We start from the raw sequence: 11,737 nt of genomic DNA on the forward strand, positions 1-11,737 counted from the left end.
AATACCAATAACAATCAAAAATACATGGAAACGTTGAAAAAGTAGGGTCAATTTCTTTCACAGAGATAAACTCTAAGTTGTCGAATACTACTGATTATTGTGAATAAAGGAATGTATACCAAATATCTAAAATATTATTTCACACTTTTACATAACATTTCTATTTCATCAAAAAGTTAATAATTGTTCCATGTTGCTGTTGAGAATATGTTGGTTATATATACAAAATATTTATAATGTTTTACATACTTTCATTAGATATTGATTTAAAGGACATTGTTTATTGCTAAAAAATAATTGTTTTTTCAAAGATGTTAAACATAGATTCTTTTTCTTAATGACGTCCTTCTTCAATATGTTTGAACAAATAAAATAACGTTGACAAATTCTTTCAAAATTGCAATTTACGCGTTTATAATTTAACTACCTGTTTAAAATAGGCCATAATAAAGTAAGTAACTCAAAAATACACGCATTGGTTTGTGATACTATAAATTCAAGTATATATGTACAGGTATTAGAAGAGATAAAAAGATATGGTATGAGTGCCAAATGAAGCGTATTTTAAACGTTTTTAAAGGTACCAACCTTCATCCTTACTCGAAAAAAGTGTAACATCACAACATAGAAAGACACTATGAATTGTCAATTGAAAAGGCTAACTCAATCAAAAGACATATAAACACAAGTAGACATACAGTGAACGAATAGATGTGATCTATAACACAATGTAAATACAAAATCAATAAAATAAGGGGTGAATAGATAAAGGCAACAGTAGCATACAACTGTGAAATAAATAATTTTGTTATTCATATTACGGGAAGGCTTTGAAAGATTTCGAAGCATTCAAATACAGAATAACTGCTTTGTAGTTTCCTTACAAAAAATCAATTGCAAAACGGCATACACATTGCATAGCGGTTTTTCTCAGCTGTAAAGGTACCAAATTGTGTCCTTTTCTTGATTGTAATATTTTGAAAGTGCATGAAGATTCGCATGACAATTAATTTGAGCATAACAGGAGACGCTTACCTTGTAGATGCACCTGGTCTCTTTATTTTCGAAGATTAGGAAATTCCCCCAGATTTTGTTTTTCACCTTGATTTTTTATCTTTGTCACTTCGCAATGTCATATGAGATATGTACTTTGGACTTCTAATCTGTAATTTAATCTAGGTTATATTAATAGCCGCGTGAACAAATATGAAAAGAGATAACCGACAAATTTCATGTCCCGGATTAAATACATACATGTTTTGACAAGACATCAAGCCAAAACAGGTGTGTTTTATTAACAGAAAGAGGTCATAAAAAAATCCATAATTTTAATGAAATCTAAGCCTTTTTTCTTTCATCATGAACGCCCAAAGATATATATTTAAATGCCATATTACTTTTGAAGCGTCTGGGTAAAAGGACATGGCTTTTATTTATATTTTGTAAAAATCAACATAAAAAAACCGAACAATTGAGTGACAATAATTATAAAAAAACATAATACAGGACTAACAAAGGACTCGGTATCTGACTTAAAGCAGACGCAGACATGAGGCGGAGTCAATATTTTATTGTTAGATCTGAACTCAATTATTTGAAGGGACTTGAAGATCAAGAGTTTGGCTTTGAGGGGTGATGAGGAGCATTGCGGGACTGGCCATAAATCAAGACTCCCGGTATTTTGTTTTACCGTCCTCGCACTAAATATAACGAAAACGTATATTTTACACACACACAAACAAGTTTTCTTCCGAGAGTTATCATGGTAATTGTATAAGGAACAGCTGATCAGAAATGTGTGTCGTCTCGAATTAAAGTAACGAACGACAATTATTCAATAGCAGTAAAGCAAGATTTTGACAAAATTAAAATTGTTCTTTCATTATGTACACGTGTTTAAAGTAAAACTTAGTTATTCAAGTAAAAAAACCGCAATGAAATTTTTTTTTGTTATAATTGATGTTTCACGTGACTTTAATGTTAAACAGTTCTCCATGTATTTATTAATGTCCGTGTTAATGCGTTCTGTAAATTGGTCAATCAAAAGTCCAACATTCAATTATTAAATGATAAGAAATCTTTCAAATCGGATCAAATTGATTAATAGCAGTGGAAATTGTCGAAATAATCCTTTTTAAACATTAACTGAAATATAATCTCCCATGCAGAGTCATCAGTCGTTGAGAGAGAGAGTAAGGACCGATAACTCTGCATTGGAGATTGTAAACGTATGCTTTAACACAAATTTTCTGTACGTGTGCAAAGATATAAATGATTTTTTACTTATATATTCTATAATATGTTTCTAACATGTTAATATTATAAATTAATATGTTCTAAAAAATATATTTTAGGAGTATCCATTGAAATAATTTTCAACAAGCGATAAGAAATGTAGTTTTGCACTCATTATTAATCACGTATTTATCTGTTTATAGATCAGTTACAATCCAAACACGGAATAATGTATGGAAATGTAGGCGACAGCAATACACCGGATGGTCATCCGATGTCAAAAGCGTTATATAGAGAAACTAGGAGATGAGATATCATTTTCAACCAGACAACTTCCAATGGAATATAATATAAAAGTTGCTTTAATTTAAAAAAGCAGAAGAAGTGTAATGATAAAAAGAAACGAGTTGTAGACAACTATGTCAAATTTTGATAACAAAATGGAGATGGCTGTATATTTGATATCAAGGTTTTAAGGTATATCCCCTTTTATATATCAGTTCTGCCTACAATACGAGACTCTTTCATTCTACGAGTTATCGTGAAAACTATCCTGTATTATCTCCATACTCCCGTTCATATAATTTTATACCAATTTAACCGAAAACAATCATTTACATCGACATTTAGTTTCTTAATTGATATTTTTGTAAAGAGCAATCAAGTTGAATTTGACAAATCTTATGCTTATAACTTTGGTTGGACTTTTTGGAATGAGAGCACCATTGTCGTCACATAAATTTTCTCTGTTGAACCCTTGGATTAATAGATGTAACAAGGCTTTGCTAAAACATATTTATGGGTTTTATAAAAATTGTTTTAACCAAAACAAGAAATTATGCTTACCAGAATACTAGCTGCGGGTACAGGTGGTGCGTTATTTGTGAACTTGAGTATATGATAATATTTACCAATTCGACCATCCAGTGAGGTCAAGGTTGTTTAATAAATCACTAGACTGAAACGATAACAACAAATGTAAACAAATTGTAATTATTTTCCAAATTATTGTAATGTGGTTTTTGAAATATCCATAAAAATTTCGATTTATCTGTAATTTAATTTTCCGAAAAAATCAAAATCCTTCAAAAAAAGTAAGATTAACTGTTCACCCCGAATGGTCTGGTGTGGCTTATATTTTTTGTAATGGTTCATTTTAATGATTTCAATTTTTTTAAGAGTTTGGCTTTTCAAATGGTATGATCCGATTCTCACTGATAGGTATTTTGTAGACAAACGTAATATCTATCAAATTTGTCTTATATCTTTGATATATTTTATGATATATACATTTTGTACACGGATTGTTGGGTAAATGTTCACTGTCGAGGGGCAATATGAAATGTCTTGGTTTTTGTGCTATAAGGTTTTATCTTCCAATATAACACAGACCACAGAAATACCATCTCACGCATTGTTGAACTGTGGAACGCCCAGATGGTTCATCAATAAACGAGTTTAAGTCCTTTGTATAAGAAATGTTCAGGACCATACAATACGTTTTGAAATTGTTGTGTCTAAAAAAAACACATTTCTAGATCTATTGCAGCCATCAAACTGAAAGGTTACAAAAAACATCTCATCAGTTGTAAAAGTGAAAGATAAAATAATACATGTTTTTAATGTAGTATATTCTCTGTATAATGTAAACGTTTGGGTAGTGTGCATAGTTGCAGACAAACCTTGCAAACTGTATTAAATGTAAGTTCAAATAACATTCTGTCTTTCGTGAAAATGATATAATAAAAGAAATCTGAGACCATACATGCATCCTCTATAGGTAAAACACTTGGTGCATTATAAAAGTTCCACCTTGAAATTGTACACTGTAGAAGGAAGAAGTCAGACTCTGTGCTCTGAATATGCGCACTTTTGGTATATATATATTTATATTAAAGATCATAGTGGAATATAGTTGGGAAATCTTAATTGTAAATCATGTCCAACTCAACAACAAAACACACCCATCCCTGTACACCCAAGTGTAAATTAACATGAACCAAAATGATATTAATATGTTTACGTGTTTTTAGTTTGTTTCTGCATTTGAAGAAATATATAAAACAAACATATCTCTTTTATTTTAGTTTAGCGTTCGGAGCGCTTTTCTTGGTTTATTTTCGACAATTATTAAAATAATATAACGATAATTCGTTTATTGTTGGCCACTAGGTTTTATTTAATGAATTGTGTGATTGTAAATTTCAAGAAATAATTTTTGAAATACTGAATTGAATGAAAAAACATGTAACGGGGTCTGAGAGATATAATTTTATTTTGTCCCAACGGATGCGCATAAAGTGTTGACATCCCAAAATGACAGGCCTTTGTTAACTTTTTCCTCATTCCGATATTGCTGTCCTGTGTAAACTGTATTTTTAAGATTACAGTATCGGAAATCTATTTTTATCAAGCTTCCGGAACCATATTTCTGTACAGTCCAATAATATTCCAAAACTGGTAAAACTTGGAACATATAGGAAAAGTTGTGTGCCAAAATAACCAAGTTCAAGGACAATTGTATTATTCTACTTTGTTAATTCCGTTTCAAAAATCATGTTCTGCCTGTTTTTCAAAGACTGCATTTACTATGTATTTTCAACAAATTATATCCCGTATTATTTTCCAAAAGAATTTTATTTTTCTGCATGTATGTTGCAAGAAGCTTTTTTATTTTGCAACCAATTTAAAACGAATTGGTTTCTTGCGATATTGCTCAAATAGTGTCACAAAAATTCCCCGTATGTTCACAAATTAACCTGCGTTTCTATAGTTTGGATTTACAAGGGCGTAGCAGCCGGCTGCCGTACCAATAATTTTAGTTGGTACGGCATGCTATACCTAATTTTTTTATAATTTATTGAAAAAAACAAAGTTTTTGCACGGGATTAAAGAAAACAAGGATTTATCAGGAAAAAACAAAGACAGAAAATCTTTATTAAAAAGATTTTTTAATACTGGTTCAATAGAAATAAAGGGATGTGGTAGACTAGTAGCCAATTAATGAGACGAGTTGAACTCTAAATCCAGGTTTCACAATGTGTTAACAGTAAACAATTATTGTAGGTCAAACTGAGTACGGCATTCAGCAACCTAAAAAAAAAGTGGGAACCGAAAACTAAATTATCGAATCTTTTTTTAAATACTTTTTTATGTCTAGATGATGCAACCTTAGCCTACCAATTGGGCTATTTTTGTGTAGCTAAACTTTATGTGAAAGATTTTTTAAACTTATCACGATTTGTTTAGAAATGATGGTGAATTTGGGATGTCCCTGTCAGAATCGGCTGAAAATGTTCTATTTTCCTTTAATTTGTTCATACATTGTCACAAAAATTGTCATTATTCACCTCAAAAGCTAACAAAACCTTTAAAAATACTTATTAAGAAGGGTTAGTAACGATACTGTTGTCAGTTCACTAAATATGGCATATTTTGGCTTTAATATTGATTCACTTGGACAGGGTTCTTCTAATATATTTTATGATGGTATACCACTCAACCCTAACGGCAGGGATTGTGCTTGATATTCATATGATGAAGACGATATCATTAATTAGTTTAATTCAGGTCTCGAGCTCGCATGTCAGTAACTGCTAGATGTCTGTATTAATTTATGTATCATTGTCAATTTGTTTAGTTTCTTTAGTGACCTATTCGTGACATCGGACTTGAACTTTTCAACTGAGTTTTACTGTGCGTAGTGTTGTGTGTTTGTTTTTTCTACCATTGACTAGAGGTATAGGGGGGAGATTGAGTTCTCAAAAACATGTTTAACTAGCCGCATTTTTGCGCCCGTCTCAAGTCAGGAGCCTCTGGCCTTTGTTAGTCTTGTATGATTTTTAATTTTACTCTTTTTCTTGGGAGATATTGAGGTCCCCGTAATAAAATCATCACAAGGACCATAACTTATATATAACTTCGACAATTGAAACATGTGTCTTTGACAAAAGATGTGTACAGAAGTCATCACTAGAAACTTCTCAATAAATGTCAATAAGAAATTCTAGCTTTTGATCCATCCAATCAATTTATAATAGAAATTAAATGAGGTAGAATACGGCATTAAAAATGTTTAACCCTTACTCTATATTTATATACAAGCCTCACGTCAAGAACTATCAAATTAGTGCATTTTACACTTATTTTATGATTTTGAGACAAAAAAAAGGTCCTTAAAAAAATTCGCCCCACTACGCTCGGCAACGAAATTTATTATATGTACCACTATGAAAAATCCCCTGTATGCCAAGACACATTGAATGGCATCCGACACAAAATTGGAAGTATAAATTTATGCCAAGATATTCCACTTTTTGTATCCATTTGGATGGTTGACTTTTTGACACATTTCATGTTTCAAATTCTTTTCTTTTTTCTATATTTTGAATTTGTCTTTCAAAAAAGTGAGATAACTCAAACTTCTATTAAAAAAATGATATTTTCATATGCGAAATTTAAGTGTCAGAAGAGGGTCAAAATGCAGGATTTTGAACCACTTATTCCAAAATTTCTCGGGCCCTTTTGCGGCCCCGAACCCCTGCCGAATATCCGCCTCAACGAGGCGGGATGAGTAGCTTCGTGACCTCTAATATTTCTTGCCGTACCAATATAAATTTGAGTACTACGCCTCTGAATTTAATACTTTAAAATTAATCGGGATACGGCGTGCATCGGAGTTAAGCTGGGGCACATAAGCTGATGGTAAAATACTGTGCAAACAAATCTCAACCACGGGCCATCTTTTCTGGTTGTCATCTAAGTCTGTTGGAATATCTAAATATTTGTTTTTACAGATTTTAAGGATATTCCATAAAGGTTATGTTAAAGTCGAAATTGGTATAAACAATTCACCAAACCTTCATGGAAAATGGAGCACTTTGTAGTTAATGTCTAATATGTTGAAGACGGACGAACAGACAGACATAAGTACAACGGTATATCATAATACGTTCCGTAAACAGGCATATGAAACAATACATAGAAAACTAAAAAGTATGCAAACAAGAACCGCACTAAAACATAATTATAAGATATACTAAATATATTTTATGTTAAAATACAAAGAAGTCCGCTTCACATTTTCCGCTGTTTAATATACAAATTGTATTGGCTTACAGCCAGAGCATATTTGCTTTATATATACTTATTGGAATCAGTCCAACGCGGAGACAAACATTTGACTGGAAATATCAGTTCGTTTATTTTACATTTGTTTAAAAGAAATGCCTGATCGTTACTAATCAATATTTTCAATTCATTACAATTATTCAACTGAAATCAGATTCTATAAAGTTTCCAAGTTTTTACTGGCCAATTTTATGAGCCTATCACCAAGAACGAAAGAAAATGAACGTACTTTATCTATGAACTGATGGTTAAATACACAATTTGTGTTTCTGATTGATCGGTTTAGGTAGCTCCAATCTTCTTTGTGTTTGTCTAGTTAATTTTGAAATTAAGGGTTAGATACAAGGTGATTGTTACAAGATTTTTTGCTCATACGGTTGTAACATAATATTTCGATTTTCTTCAATTTTAAATGCGTATCTATATTAAGTTTCTTTGTGTCCTATATTTACAAATGCACATTTTTAGAAACACCTTTAATAGATTTTTCCGTTACCAGATCAGACAATCAATTAGGTAACTATTGTCACCAGTATACAACTGAGTTATACCCTAGAGAAAGAATCATGCAATACAATTATTCCTTTTATTTACTTTTTTGTTGTTTGTTAACGTATGTGTAAAAGTTTATAATGTAACTGGGTTTCCGATGACGGTAGGTAGTCCTTTTTTTTTATTTGTTGACTTAAGTTAAATTGTTTGTACCATTTCTTTATTTTTTATTTATTTAGTCCCTTTTTCTATATTCCTAATTTTAGCTGTCTAATTTTCTATATTTTTATTTTTATTTTTCGTTCATTATTTTGAATCTCAATTTTGTGAACCCTAATCAGACACATAGAAATGATCAGAAATCGGTAATAAATTGATAAACAGTGGTTTATATTGACAATGCTCAGCTATAAGACAGATTCAAAGTTCTGTCTTGGTGCGCCACCTCCCGCTTTTCTACAGGTTGGTAGCCCTCCACATGTCATGCTTCCATCTTTTCAACACGTCACATCCGGTCACATTAGTGAATTAGAGCCTTCCGTGACATTTCATTATGATATGGTCCTGAAGCAAGAGCCAATATTTGAACCATCACCGCCAAAGGCTGTTCCCGTATCAGTTCCAGAATTAGAAGCAGAAAGTGAACTAAGGACCACTCCAAATGGCACACCACCTTCAGATATTACACCATTGAGAGCAGCCACAATGGTGTCACAGAATTAATGGATGATAGTTTGAAAACGTCTGCTTTTTAAATGGACCAGAGTAATTTTATAAATATACTCAGTTTTAAAAATAGTTTTAAGTACATATCAAATTTTAATATGAAATCAAAAGCATAAGCATTGAGAAATTTATTGTCTACTCATCTGTTAATGTAACAAAAATGTATTGAGAGCATCTTGACTTCATATCCTTTGCTTTTACATTAGTTTACAAAGATGATATTTTTCAAATTTTAGAACTTCGTTTTTCTTTTATTTTCATGACAATATTTTTACCATCAACTATGAAACTGTTATTCAGTTTTCTTATGTTGTTACTAATCATACAACCTCAAGAATTGAAAAGCAACGCGCCTTCTTAGAGGAGGGTACGGAATCGACCGAGTTGTGACGAATGGGTATTGTAGCTTTGCTCAAGATGTCGTAGGTAAACGAGGAAAGGGCAGTAATCCGTGTAATACTTCAAAACTTTATATAAAACGAGAATTCCAAGTGAAGGCCTACCTCATTTAATAGAAGTATTGATCGTTCATGTTCACTATTATTTTGTATAATGAAATAAGCAGATTAAATGGTTATAATTACATTGTTATACAGTTGGATATGGTCAAATATATAAATAATCTTTATAATAAAATGATGAAATATAAATAAATAAACTGGATTTTTTTTTATTGATTCTCGTGATTGCATTTCTGATTTATGAGTATTCGTGTATAATGTTTATTTTGTGATAATGATTTCATGAATTCTTATCAAATATTTGCCGCTGGAAATTAAGCAAACAACAATCTTTCAACCTTTTTATGTTTTTTCTTTAATTACCCTGAGATTAATAAATAATAATTAGTAATAGATTTTCCATTCATGGGTTTTAGACAAATAATAAACATTTCTTTAACTGTTTTCTTTTTTAAGCAGTTTGGAACCGACCCACTTTCTTTGATTTTATTGGAATTCTTTTCCGAGTCTGATTTATAGATTTTTAAGAATTTAGTGATGGCTACATCAAAAGCATTTAGGTAATGAACAGTGCAGATATTGAAAAATTGACAATTATGAAAATAAATTTTGATAGGTCTATATGTATTTCATATGAAACATTTGACAAGCTGGTATATATATTATTTGGAGAATTTTTATTTATAGAACAGGGTATGCATACTGTAAATAGATTTTGTGTTTGGAAGTTGTATGCAATTTCTTCTAATTTGTGATTGGAAGTTGTATTCATCTTCAGTGAATTCGTTTGTATCTAAATCTGTAAATTTTGTTTTGATTATAAAGGTGCTATTTTTCTTGATATGTTTTTGTTTTTGATAGTTCATATAAGATAGACAATCAAAACACTTCACAGTACTATTGACAATATTAAAGGGGAGATAATCAGAGTTATTTTAGAAGTATGTCCTAACCAACCGGCAATCCTCGGGTGACTCCGCTACTCTCATTCTATGAGGTACGGAATCGACCGAGTTATGACGAATGATGTCCTAACGTGTTGTACTTAAAATAATCATATACGTGGAAAAAAGCTTTCTAAGATGAATGTGTATAGCCTATAGGCATCTTGGAAAACAAGTATGTCCTTTATTGAAAATAAAAATGTATGCCAATACCTGTAAAAAGAATCTAAATGATTACCAAGGAAGATCAGATAAAACAATTTGTTGTCCTTTTTCCTGCTGTAAATTTCATTATTCCATATCAATCAAGATAATAGCACATTTTAATAACATTTTAATAACAAATTAGCATTTAAAATTTATTTTGCATAATTATGTCAGAAGGGTAAATATTCTAAACTCATATTTATTTCAACCATATTTTCATATCATACATTTGGTCAGTCGAGGTTTTTTCCACTGAAATACTAGACTGACAATTTCAAAGACTGTTTCAATATTTGTTTTGGAAAAATAACTTGTACGGTGACATCTAGTCGCTGACTTATATGTCAATTCGCCGTTTCAGAATATAATGCATTCTGGGTAATATTTTCAAAAGCGTATTAGATTATCATCTTACTCTGGCCAATATTGTGTAAGTGAAGCTTGATGATAATCTAAAGTGAATGTTTATTGGTCTTATAGGTGTTAAAAAACGTGTTTAAAGAATAAAGAAAATTTTATTTAATTTAGATATTTTTATTGTTGATTTAAAGATTTGTTTAAAAATCTTCTATTTTTTTCCACAAACATTTCACGATTTTCATGTGTACAATAATCTTATCAACTTTTATTCTGTCATTCTATACAAAAGATTTATTGTTATTCATTATGTAGCTGGTCTGCAACTTTTAAGGAACAGATGTTCAGTTCATCATATAATTATATTGGAGTCATATAAATTGTATATGTATTTGTCATTATATGTATAGTCATAAGTCATCAGGCAGTTGGTCACGCTTGGACTCGTGGTATATTTTTTATAAACCACAAAAGAACCATCCTATAACCCTTACCTTAGTTGTTGAGACCATTACTTGCCATTTTATGATAGATTTCCAGATAACAGGACCAACATGTCTTGCCTGTAGTTTGACAAATACATTCCATAAAATAGAAGTTTGTTGTTGTTTTTATGTGTATGCTCCTACCCTAGCGGAGAGTGCATTACGTTTTATCCTTGTCCGTCTGTACTTATACACAATGCTCATTACCATAAAACACAGACCAAATTTGAATTTCAGCCGATTGCATGGAGTGTGAAGATAAGATATGTGGTTAGCTTGCTTTCCAGCTGAACCATGAAGTCATTATTTGGTAAGGTATACTAACCTCCTTTCGTAGAAGCATAGTCCTACTGACAGATATATTGGATATCTTTCGGACTAGTCTACTCTTAAAGGAGGATAGTTTACCAAGCCTAATTATGACTTAACGGTTCAGCAAGTAAGCAAGCAAACTAACTTAATATATAGTACCTTAACCTACAGTCTCAATGCAATCGGCTGTAAGGTGGCGTCCCTTCTATATTTCTAGAGTAATGACATTTATAAATTCAAATATTGCGGATTTTTTTTGTGTCCATCCTGTAACTTAACTTTGCCTCAACCAAATTTTATGAATCTTCTTATTACCAGAAAAACACAGATCAATATAAAAAAAGATGTGGTACGATTGCCAATGAGACAACGCATCACAAGAGACCAA

The 11,737-nt window shown here is 31.2% G+C and overlaps 1 protein-coding gene across 1 annotated transcript in view; it reads right to left on the reverse strand.

Moving 5' to 3' along the window:
- Positions 1 to 1,156, reverse strand: part of LOC143054301 (uncharacterized) — a 40,537-nt gene extending 39,381 nt beyond the window's left edge. The window contains exon 1 of the mRNA XM_076227261.1: positions 1,036 to 1,156. The gene's annotated coding sequence lies outside the window, so the exon portion shown is untranslated. The remainder of the gene's footprint in view (positions 1 to 1,035) is intronic.
- Between the last annotated feature and the right edge of the window lie 10,581 nt (positions 1,157 to 11,737).

This window comes from Mytilus galloprovincialis, chromosome 12 (genome assembly GCF_965363235.1).
Source record: "Mytilus galloprovincialis chromosome 12, xbMytGall1.hap1.1, whole genome shotgun sequence".
Taxonomy (NCBI): domain Eukaryota; kingdom Metazoa; phylum Mollusca; class Bivalvia; order Mytilida; family Mytilidae; genus Mytilus; species Mytilus galloprovincialis.